The sequence below is a fragment of the Schistocerca gregaria genome, chromosome 8, assembly GCF_023897955.1.
Source record: "Schistocerca gregaria isolate iqSchGreg1 chromosome 8, iqSchGreg1.2, whole genome shotgun sequence".
Taxonomy (NCBI): domain Eukaryota; kingdom Metazoa; phylum Arthropoda; class Insecta; order Orthoptera; family Acrididae; genus Schistocerca; species Schistocerca gregaria.
In genome coordinates this window covers 488229919-488242283 of record NC_064927.1, presented here as the reverse complement: position 1 = coordinate 488242283, position 12365 = coordinate 488229919, and positions in this window count along the sequence as shown.

Below are 12365 nucleotides of genomic sequence, written 5' to 3'. Positions count from 1 at the left end.
TAAGTGTGTGTTTCAGCATGATGTTTCTAAATTGTTCTCTATTGTTCATGTTGTCTTGTGAGATCCGCGGTTCTTTAATGTCTTCTTCTGCTTCAGTGATCCACTTTGTCTTGTTTTCACTCTTGTTTACTACCTCAAAGATCTGTCTTGTGAGTCTCCTTTTATTCATCCTGCTGGTATGTCCATAAAATTTCACCCTTCTCTTTCTGCCGGCCGCGGTGGTCTCGCGGTTCTAGGCGCTCAGTCCGGAACCTCGCGACTGCTACGGTCGCAGGTTCGAATCCTGCCTTGGGCATGGATGTGTGTGATGTCCTTAGGTTAGTTAGGTTTAAGTAGTTCTAAGTTCTAGGGTACTGATGACCACAGCAGTTGAGTCCCATAGTGCTCAGAGCAATTTAAAAAAATCTCTCTTTCTAATGGTGTTTGTTATTGTTTCTATGTCTTTGTAAATATCTCTAGTTGGTCCCTTCATCCAAACTCCTCCCCGAAATACTGATTCATATGTTTTCCTCAGAATTTTTCTTTCCTGCTTTTCATTCTCTCTGATCTTCGTATGACCATGAATCACTGTAGTTTCTGCAACATAGCTTCTGGTAGGACTACTGTGTTGTAATGCCTTAGTTTCATATTGATAGAAATAGTGATTCCAAGTGAGCTTATAGGCTTTTTGTAATCTGGAGATTCTATCTTTATAGGCTATTGAGTTCAGTCCTGATGGTTGGATTATCTCTCCTAGATATCTGAAGTGGGCAACTTGTGCTACTTTCCCGTATTGAGTAGTAATGGGGAGATTATCTACAGGTTTGTTTTCCATATACTGTGTTTTCTCGTAGGAAATTTGTAGCCCAGTTTTCTGCGAGATTTTGTGTAGTTTTTACATTGCAAGTTTGGCTTCCTCTCTATTGTTCGTTAGAATGGCAAGATCGTCTGTGAAAGCCAGACACTTCACACTGATTCTCTGCTCGTTTTTAATACCAAGCTGAATTCCTTTTATTTCCTTTTCGTCACAATTTCTTCCAGAACCACGTTAAATAGAAGGGGGGGGGGGAGACATTCCATCTCCTTGGTGAACACCAGTATGGACATAGTATGCTTCTGATGTTTCTCCCATGAATGTAACTATGGAGATTGTATCTGTTAATGCCTGTTGAATAACTGACCTTGTTTTCCTGTCAATCCTGAACTCCTCTAAAGTGTGAAATAATGTTTGTCTGTCTACTGAATCGTTAAGCCTTTTTAAAAGTTACCACAGTATTTCTACATCTTCTCATTAAAAAAATTATTTTAAATTCCATATCTGTTCGATGCAAGATCGACCTTTGCGAATCCCTGCCTGACACTCCCCTATTAACTGGTCCGCTTGTTCTTTATTGTTGTATTTTTATTTATTATATTGAGTTTTTATTATTTTTTGTCATCTATGTCCTGGACTAAATTCATCATTATTTTGTGGGGTTTCAACGAGAAAACATTTAGAAAACGTTTGAAATTATGTGTATAGTTTGTTGGAAGATACGAAGTGCTCTCATTCTAAAATACTGGATTAATGTAGTGTGGATGATCTGAGCAACTGGAGTTACGCTGTCGCAAGATACGTATACAGTGTCTAACTTTACTACTTGACTTACTGTGTTAAACATTTAACTTAATGAGTTGATTATGATAGCATATTAAATTTTCAAATTCGATCAACAATTATTTGTAATATTCAGAATAAAATTTTTGTTGCCCCTGGAAGTAGTTAGATAGCCAACCTGCTGCTGGAAAAGCGCACCGTGACCATTTTAGCCGTTTAATGCTATCCAGGGAATTGACAACAATGGAAATACCAAAAACTCAACACATCAGCTTGCTTAATACGGAATAGGAAACCCGTTGACATTCTAAACAGCTTTCAGTCGTCTTCGGATGGACACTTACAGCTCCCATATGGGTTTCAAGGGAATCTTACACCATTCTACGTACAAAATATTGGTGACTTCAAATAACCACGATGCACCTGGATAGCGATCATGCACCCTTCTCTCCATAGTAGACCACAAAGTCTCAAAACTGCTGACTGGTCAGGGGAGATGCGACAGTTCACAAAACCAGTCTTGGACGATGCAAAATGTGCTGTTGAGATGCCCTGCTAAACCCCAAGGACAGGATAAGTAGTAGGAATTGTGGATGTGGGCCAGATTGAGCGACTGTCAGTTACACTTCAAACATAACACTTTATTTAGTTGTCCAAACATTACAGCCCAACTTCTAAACCTGACTATCGACAGAGAACGTCTTTAATTCAAAAACGGCCGAAGAGACGGAAGGCTCTAGGCTTTAACCTTAAATAGTATTTAAGGCCAAGCAATGTAAGACTTGACTAGTCATTAAGTTTCTAAAAGCCGCTGAAGGCCCATAGTTTTAAAACAACATAACGACAATAACCTTTCAATAGGCAGAAGGCCCAAGCTTTATGACCAGTAAGAAACCTTACTTCAAGCGGCTGGAGGCCTTTGTTTTAAAAAAAATTGCAACCAATTTTCCAAGGCTGAAGGCCCAAAGCTTTTAACCTTAAATAGTACTTAAGCCCAAGTGACGTAAGGCTTGATAAGTAAGAATCCAAAATTTTAAAGCGGCTGAAGGCCCATCATTTTAAGAACAACACAACTACAATAAATTTTCAACAGGCAGAAGGCCGACAGATTTGTCTTGAAAGAATGTAATACTTGATAAATAAGTACCTTAAAACTTAAAGCGGCTGAAGGCCCATGCCTTTTAAAACCAATACAACGACAATAAACTTTGAACAGGCAGAAAGCCAACAGCTTTATGCCCAGATGTGTAATACTTGATAAGTAGGATCCTTAAAACTTAAATCGGCTGAAGGCCCATGCCTTTTAAAACCAATACAACGACAATAAACTTTGAACAGGCAGAAAGCCAACAGCTTTATGCCCAGATGTGTAATACTTGATAAGTAGGATCCTTAAAACTTAAATCGGCTGAAGGCCGATGCTTTTAAAAACAATACAATAAATTGTGAACAGGCAGAAGGCCAAAGCTTTATCTTCAGACAACATAAGACTTGCCCAATTTAGAAAAAACTTACTTTTAAAACGGCTGAAAGCCTTTGTTTTTAAAAACAATTGAAAGCATACAAATTCCAACCATCGGCTGTGAGCCATTAAAAATACACAGTTAAACGCTAATGAGAAGGCAGTACAGGCGACGGCGCTCGGAAGTTTCGGGGGGCTCGGTGTGTCCTTCAAATCTTAGCGTTCGCTTAGGTGAGACAGGAAGTCGGCTCAACTATACTCAGTTCCGCCGGCAACACAACCAAGAGACAATCAGGGACCCACCAAGAAGACCCTAACCAATGACCAGTATTTGAGAATTCCAAAGCCAAAACGTTACAGACAAGCCGTCCACGAACAAAAATACATTAGGCTGTAAAAAACTACTCATCATGTTGGACAGGGACAACAGGGGTGAGGAAAGGACACTGCCTGAATTTACGCCAGCGACCAGGGCAGGTAACTTGAACACTAACGGCCACAAATTAGAAAATTCCGCTGGTGCACTTGAATTTCAAACCGACAAATCTAGTTAATTCCACCACACGGCGGCTAAATCTTCACGAACTCGAACACTCGCTGTTGCTCCCAGGAATACTGCCAACAGCGAACCACCAACCAAGGGTACAACGTGAACAGACATGGCTTCGGTAGTAAAATCACCACTCAACTTCCATGTCCTGGGTCGGTGAGCCACGAACCTCCTAGCACTCGGAACAGCCCCCACACCCTCCGACACTGCATAAAGACCGCCAGCGGGCCCGGCCGACTGCGGCACGCGGAGAGTTGCTTGCTGATCCGCTCCAACCGACCGACTGACGGCCAATACGCCGTCAACATTTAATACAAGTTTTCACTGGAAATGACACCAACTACACAAATAGTTTGACAAACACTTGCGCGAAGACAATAACGACACTAAGCAGTGGCTGTGCAATCACGAAGGCAAATTGGGAGTCGATTCATACTCACAGCCAACCTATAAGCGATCGGCGAATTCACGTCGTCCGGTAGGATGACCGACCGACTATCCACGATGACCGTCCCAGGTTCAAGTGATGTGTGGCGGCAACGGTCGGGCGGGCCATGGACACGCGGGCCTCACTACTACACCCGAGTCCGTATGTGTACTTTTTCACCGTTCTCGTTCGATTTTAACCTTTCCTGAGTTAAGGATGAGGGACACTATCCTTACTTTTAAAGTCACGGTGAGATTTCTGGGGCTCAATTTTGACTCAAAGCTTACGTGGTTACCTCATTTCAAAGACCTGAGACGACGGTCACTTAAGGCTTTAATTATTTGAAAATGCCTTAACCACAGTACATGGGGAGCCGACAGGACTTCTCTGCTCCAGTTTTACAGGGCGTTTGTGCGATCTCGGCTCGATTATGGGTGTACGGTGTATGGGTCTGCGAGGCCTTCTTACTTAAAGTTGTTGGACGCTGTGCACCGTGAAGGGCTTCGGTTCGCCACTGGGGCATTCAGAACTAGCCCCATACCAAGCCTCTGTGCAGAGGCTGGTGAACCGCCACTTCATATGCGGCGGCGCCTACTTACGGTGAGCCAGGCGTATAAAACTTTGTCCACACCATTGTTGTTGTTGTTGTGGTCTTCAGTCCTGAGACTGGTTTGATGCAGCTCTCCATGCTACTCTATCCTGTACAAGCTTCTTCATTTCTCAGTACCTACTGCAACCTACATCCTTCTGAAACTGCTTAGTGTATTCATCTCTTGGTCTCCGTCTACGCTTTTACCCTCCACGCTGACCTCCATTACTAAATTGGTGATCCCTTGATGTCTCAGAACATGTCCTACCAACCGATCCCTTCTTGTGGCTAAGTTGTGCCACAAACTTCTCCTCTCCTCAATCCTATTCAATACTTCCTCATTAGTTATGTGATCTACCCATCTAATCTTCAGCTTTCTTCTGTAACACCACATTTCGAAAGCTTCTATTCTCTTCTTGTCCAAACTATTTATAGTCCATGTTTCGCTTCCATACATGGCTACACTCCATACAAATACTTTCACAAAAGACTTCCTGACACTTAAATCTATACTCGATGTTAACAAACTTCTCTTCTTCAGAAACGCTTTCTTTGCCATTGCCAGTCTACACTTTATATCCTCTCTACTTCGACCATCATCAGTTATTTTGCTCCCCAAATAGCAAAACTCCTTTAGTACTTTAAGTGTCTCATTTCCTAATCTAATTCCCTCAGCATCACCCGACTTAATTCGACTACATTCGATTACCCTCGTTTTGCTTTTGTTGATGTTCATCTTATATACTCCTCTCAAGACACTGTCCTTTCCATTCAACTGCTGTTCCAAGTCCTTTGCTGTCTCTGACAGAATTACAATGTAATCGGCGAACCTCAAAGTTTTTATTTCTTCTCCATGGATTTTAATACCTACTCCGAATTTTTCTTTAGTTTCCTTTACTGCTTGCTCAATATACAGATACACACCATACACACCTGCATACCATACCGTTGCTCAGCTTCCTCTGCCACGGCTATTTCATAACCGGCAACGAGCGACGCGGCCCTGTGGGATCCGCGCACAGGATTGCCTCTCTGCGATGGATATGGCTGGTCTTCATGTTTTCCGTCGCGGTTGGAGCAGATTTCCACCTTGGCTCCTCCAGAGACCCAGACTTATTTTAGATTTGACTAATTTTAGGAAAGATAGTACACCAGATTTTACATTCCAATCTCAGTTTCTTTTTAAATTTTAGATGTGCATCACGATTTTACCGTCGTTTACACTGATGGCTCCAAACAGGAGAATGTTCTTGGCTGTTCTGTAGTGTTCCCTGATCATGTTACCTGGATTGGCCTCCCTGATGAATATGCCGTTTTCTCAGCGGAGCTCCACGCGATCCTGAAAGCACTGGAGCAGATGGATCGTGATCGCGACAATCGATTTCTCCTCTGCTCCGATTCTCTTAGTGCCTTACCATCATTGCAGAATCTGTACCCAACTGAGGAGATGGTCCAGCTGGTATATGACCAGCTGTACGTGCTCCAACGGTGGGGTAAGAAGGTGTGCTTCTGCTGGGTGCCTGGTGATGTTGGAACAAGGGGCGATGAACAGGCCGATCTGGCTGCCAAGGAGGTCCGCAGAGAGCAGGATGTGGTCCAGTGTCCTATTCCCTTGCTCTCTGTCATTTCGCCACTCCACAAGAGGAGCATGGAGTTGTGGGAGGAAGAATGGCTGGCGGTGAAGGCCAATAAACTGCAGTTGGTGAAGTCAACAACTCGGTCGTAGCGTTCCTCCTGCCAGTTGCTCTGGCGGGAAGAAATGACCCTCAAGCGTTTTCGGATTGGGCGCTGTCCTCTCACACATAGCTTTCTATTACGGCGGGAGGATACCCCGGTTTGTGATGCTTGTGGTGTGCACACCTGTGTCCACCACATTTTAACAGGCTGCATTTTATACCGTGATGTAAGGGCAGAAGCCCAAGTTGATGGGGACCTTCCCTGTGCTTTAGCTTATGATGAGACGTGTGTCTAGAGTTTTAAAGTTTTGTGCTGTCTCTGGACTCTGGCCTAAACTTTTAGGCTGGAGGTTTTTGTGTATTGCAGAGTGGCTGACTCCTCCCTCTTTTCCTTGCGGTCAGCCAGCCACTTCCATTTGGTCTATTGTTTTAGCTCCCTCTACCACTTTCCTCCTGTATTGTCCATGTTTTACTGCTGGCGGCATGCTTCGTCCCACGCTTCGATGTGGGTAGGTACATATTTTTCCCAGCTTGTTATCTGCGTTTTACGTTCTGTTTTATCTTATTGTTCTGAGTCTTTTCTTGACACCCCTCTCAATCTGTTACTGAGCGGACGCTGAAGTCCTTGCCGTTGTACGCCCATACAACTCTCTCCACCATCATCATCATCCGACTGAACTAGTACCACGTTCCAACCCGCTGACTGGCAGGTCCGAACTGCACTCCTGGCACGTTCCAACTGACACCACGACAGACGACAACCGCGAAGTAATAGCAGTGCAGCAAAGATAAAACGAGGACTACATCGATAGCTGCTGCTGCTGCTGCCCACGGGCAGACAACTCACTGACAACAGAAACTGAAACTAACATCTACATCCATACTCCGTAAGCCACACGACGGTGCTTGGCGGAGGGCATCTTGAGTATCTCTATTGGTTCTCCCTTCTATTCCAGTCTCTTATTGTTCGTGGAAAGAAGGATTGACGGTATGCCTCTGTGTGGGCTCCAATCTCTCTGATTTTATCCTCAAGATCTCTTCGCCAGATATACGTAGGAGGGAGCAATATACTCCTTGACTCCTCGGTGAAGGTATGTTCTCGAAACTTCAATAAAAGCCCATACCGAGCTACTGAGCGTCTCCCCTGCAGAGTCTTCCACTGGAGTTAATCTATCATCTCCGTAACGCTTTCGCGATTACTAAATGATCTTGTAACGAAGCGCGCTGCTCTCTGTTGGATCTTCTCTATCACTTCTATCAACCCTATCTGGTACGGATCCCACACTGGTAAGTAATATTCAAGCAGTGGGCGAACAAGCGTACTGTAACCTACTTCCTTTGTTTTCGGATTGCATTTCCTTAGAATTCTTCCAATGAATCTAAGTCTGGCATCTGCTTTACCGACGATCAACTTTATATGATCATTCCATTTTAAATCACTCCTAATGCGTACTCCCAGATAATTTATGGAATTAACTGCTTCCAGTTGCTGACCTGTTATATTGTAGCTAAATGATAAGGGATCTTTGTTTCTGTGTATTCGCAGCATATCACACTTGTCTACATCGAGATTCAATTGCCATTCCCTGTACCATGCGTCAATTCGCTGCAGATCCTCCTGCATTTCACTACAATTTTCCATTGTTAAAACCTCTCGATATACCACAGCATCATCCGCAAAAAGCCTCAGTGAACTTCCGATGTCATCCACAACGTCATTTATGTATAATGTGAACAGCAACTGTTCTACGACACTCCCCTGCGGCACACCTGAAATCACTCTTACTTCGGAAGACTTCTCTCCATTGAGAATGGCATGCTGTGTTCTGTTATCTAGGAACTCTTCAATCCAATCACACAATTGGTCTGATAATCTATATGCTCTTACTTTGTTCATTAAACGACTGTCGGGAACTGTATCGAACGCCTTGCGGAAGTCAAGAAACAACGGCACCTACCTGGGAACACGTGTCTATGGCCCTCTGACTCTCGTGGACGAACAGCGCTAGCTGGGTTTCACACAATCGTCTTTTTCGAAACCCTTGCCGATCCCTACAGAGTAGATTTCTAGTCTCCAGAAAAGTCATTATACTCGAACATAATACGTGTTCCAAAATTCTACAACTGCTAGACGTTAGAGATATAGTTCTATAGTTTTGCACATCTGTTCGACGTCCCTTCTTGAAAACGTGGATGACCTGTGCCCTTTTCTAATCCTTTGGAACGCTACGCTCTTCTAGAGACCTACGGTACACCGCTGCAAGAAGGGGGGCAAGTTCCTTCGCGAACAGGTATCCCATCATGTCCAGCGGCCTTTCCTCTTTTGTGCGACAATCTAGAGAAAGAACTACAGTGCAGTCTTCCTCTGTGAAACATCCTCTGTTTCAGTACCATTTTGGTCACAGAGTGTCTGAACGTTTTGTGTAGAGCCACCTACCGCTTTGACATAAGACCAAAATTTCTTAGGACTTTCTGCCAAGTCAGTACATAGAACTTTACTGTCGAATTCATTAAACGCCTCTCGCATAGCCCTCCTCACACAACATTTCTCTTCGCGTAATTTTTGTTTGTCTGCAAGGCTTTGGCTATGTTTATGTTTGCTGTGAAGTTCCCTTTGCTTCCGCAGCAGTTTTCTAACTCGCTTGTTGTGCCACGGTGGCTCTTTTCCATCTCTTACGATCTTGCTTGCCACATACTCATCCAACACATATTGTACGATGGTTTTGAACTTTGTCCACTGATCCTCAACACTATCTGTACTTGAGACAAAACTTTTGTGTTGAGCCATGAGGTACTCTGAAATCTGCTTTTTGTCACTTTTGCTACACAGAAAAATCTTCCTACCTTTTTTAATATTTCTATTTGCGGCTGAAATCATTGATGCAGTAACCGTTTTATGATCGCTGATTCCCTGTTCTGTGTTAACTGTTTCAAATAGTTCGGGTCTGTTTGTCACCAGAAGGTCTAATATGTGATCTCCACGAGTCGGTTCTCTGTTTAACTGCTCAAAGTAATTTTCAGATAAAGCACTTAAAAAAATTTCACTGGATTCTTTGTCCCTGCCACCCGTTATGAACGTTGGAGTCTCCGAGTCTATATCCGGCAAATTAAAATCTCCACCCAGAACTATAACTTGGTGGGGAAATCTACATCCAATTACCATGTCTGAGCCTGCTTTAACCGTGGATCTCCGTCAATTTCCTTCGATACTATTGTACTTCTTACCGCTATAAACACGCCTCCCCCTTCACTGTCCAGCCTGTCTCTGCGGTATACGAGGTGGGAGCCGGCAAAGAACCAGGGTGTAAAATAAGAGATGGCACGAGCGCGAGTCATGCACGGCTCAGCCGTGTCGTCTTTGAACACATTGTCATCAGTGGGGAAAAAACGTGGTATCATGAGATGGACATTCAAATTACCACCCACCATGTTTCTCTCTTGCGATGAAAACTCGGCCAGACGTTGGAAACATTGCGCAACGAGACTCATCCGACCCAATGACATTCTTTCATTTCTTCATAGCTCAGAGTTTTGTAGCTTCTGCGTCACTTTTTCTCTTTGTGGGCATTTGTGCCACTGATGTGTGATTTTGGAATTCCCGCTCGCTTTGCCGTTGCCTGCTTATGTTGCACTCCTCGTGTTGTTTTGGTGCTGAAAGGGTTCGCGAGTGCGCCATTCAGTTCTGCAGTGACATTTGCAGCTGTCGTCCTCTTATTTTTCGTCACAATCCTCTTCAGTGATCGTCCGTCACGATCATTCAACACACAATTTCGTTCGCCTCGTGACTTAGAGGATGACATTTTTCCACTTTCCCTGTACGCTGTAGAAATCGTCAGTACGGTGCTTTTTGAAACGCCGAACACTTCGGCTATTTTGGCTACGAGCAACAACAATTCGCCTACGTTCGAATTAACTTAGCTCCTACATAATGCTCTCACAACCACACAGAATACTCTTCTGACCACGCACGACACCTGCAAGGTATTGAAGAGATTACACAGGTGCCTTTCGTGCTCGTATACAATAGTGCAGCCTGTAAGCTTGGGTAGTTCCTGCATTTATGTCCAAGTATGCTTCTCTACCGATGTTTCCAATTTTTGTCCAACCGCTGCAGATGTGTGGTGTATGTTGAGTTCCGATTGGTCGGCGTTCCACATTGTGTTTTGTCTGCAATGGAGAAGTTCGTTTTACATAAAACGTATTCGCAATTGCGAATGTGGACAACCGTCGGCTGTAGAATGGAATGACGACAGTGAATATTTGTGCCGGGCTGGGACTCGAACCCAGATGTCTCGCTCATCGCGAACAGTCGCCTCACCATTTGGCTATCCGAGAACCACTCACGGCCAGACCAAGCCTTCCATACATCGTCAACCATGCGTCTGCAGCCTGTACCGTAAATCCATTATGTACATTCGCGTACAGGGGAGAATATTTTAAATTTGGTGATTTCTTTTTAGGAGTTGGCACACCTGTCAGATAACAAAACAAAAATGCTCTTCAATTGTTTGTAAGTCGTAAACATAGATACTGTTGTTGTGACTGTGAATTACATGTATTTTCTACTCGAATTAATGCAAAATTTCTGGTTCTCGAGTGCTTTTTTAGTGTAAAATTTGTAAAAATGCCACGAAAATATGTAAGTATGGTGAATAACTTTTGTTATATTTGTGGTGAAATAAAATTTTCCTCGCAGAAACGCAATCTGAAATTAAAGACTGCCTATCAGCATTATTTCGGTATGAAAGTACGGGACTAGGATAAGTCTTGGGCTCCACATATACACTCCTGGAAATTGAAATAAGAACACCGTGAATTCATTGTCCCAGGAAGGGGAAACTTTATTGACACATTCCTGGGGTCAGATACATCACATGATCACACTGACAGAACCACAGGCTCATAGACACAGGCAACAGAGCATGCACAATGTCGGCACTAGTACAGTTGTAAGTAGGCTGTTTAGGTTTTTTTATTGGTAACGCCGCCGCCACGTAGCGCTCTGTATAAAAATCACTGGCTGTGCCGTGTGTAGTCTGTGGCTGGTTTGCATTGTTGTCTGCCATTGTAGTGTTGGGCAGCGGCAGCTGGATGCTAACAGCGCGTAGCGTTGCGCAGTTGGAGGTGAGCCGCCAGCAGTGGTGGATGTGAGGAGAGAAATCGCGGAGTTTTGTAATTTGTAAGACTGGATGTCATGAACTACCATATATATTTTGACTATTAAGGTAAATACACTGTTTGTTCTCTATTAAAATCTTTCATTTGCTAACCGTGCCTATCAGTAGTTAGTGCCTTCCGTAGTTTGAATCTTTTATTTAGCTGGCAGTAGTGGCGCTCGCTGTATTGCAGTAGCTTGAGTAACGAAGATTTTTGTGAGGTAAGTGATTTGTGAAACATATAGGTTAATGTTAGTCAGGGCCATTCTTTCGTAGGGATTTTTGGAAGTCAGATTGCGTTGCGCTAAAAGTATTGTGTGTCAGTTTAAGCACATTCGTGTATAATTGTTCAAAGAGGACGTTTCACATAGACCAGTCGTGTACAATTTTTCTAAGGGGCGTTTCATATGTCGACCCTTAGCCAAGGATACCTCAATGGAATCTTCTGATTTTTTCTTGTAGTTTGTGTAGTTAGTGTAGCCTTTGTTCATTGCTAGTGCGTAATCATAGAGAGAATTTCCTTTGTAGTTGCAGTCTTTCATTGTTGTACAGTAAAACAGTTGTGGCATGCATGTAGATTTGCACCAAGTATTTCGCAGCTTCGCTTGCAATTAACTAGATATTATTTTCAGTGCTATGTTAATGTGTTTTCTTATTTTGCTCTTCAAATTGTGCTTTTCTGTGTTGTCGTGTGAAATATTGTGACTATAATGGCGTGTGAAAAACGTAATACTAGGCTCCAAAGTAAACTGAGAAATGACAGTGAAGACGAAAGCAGTGTGTTAGCGGCCCCATGTAATGAATTAACTAATGTACAAAGTAGTAATTTGGTAATAGTGCATAGGGAAATGGAGCGGGCTGCAAACAATGGTGTAGACAGTGAAACAGTTAGTGAACAGGGAAGCATTATCGATCGATCGGTCGGCAAC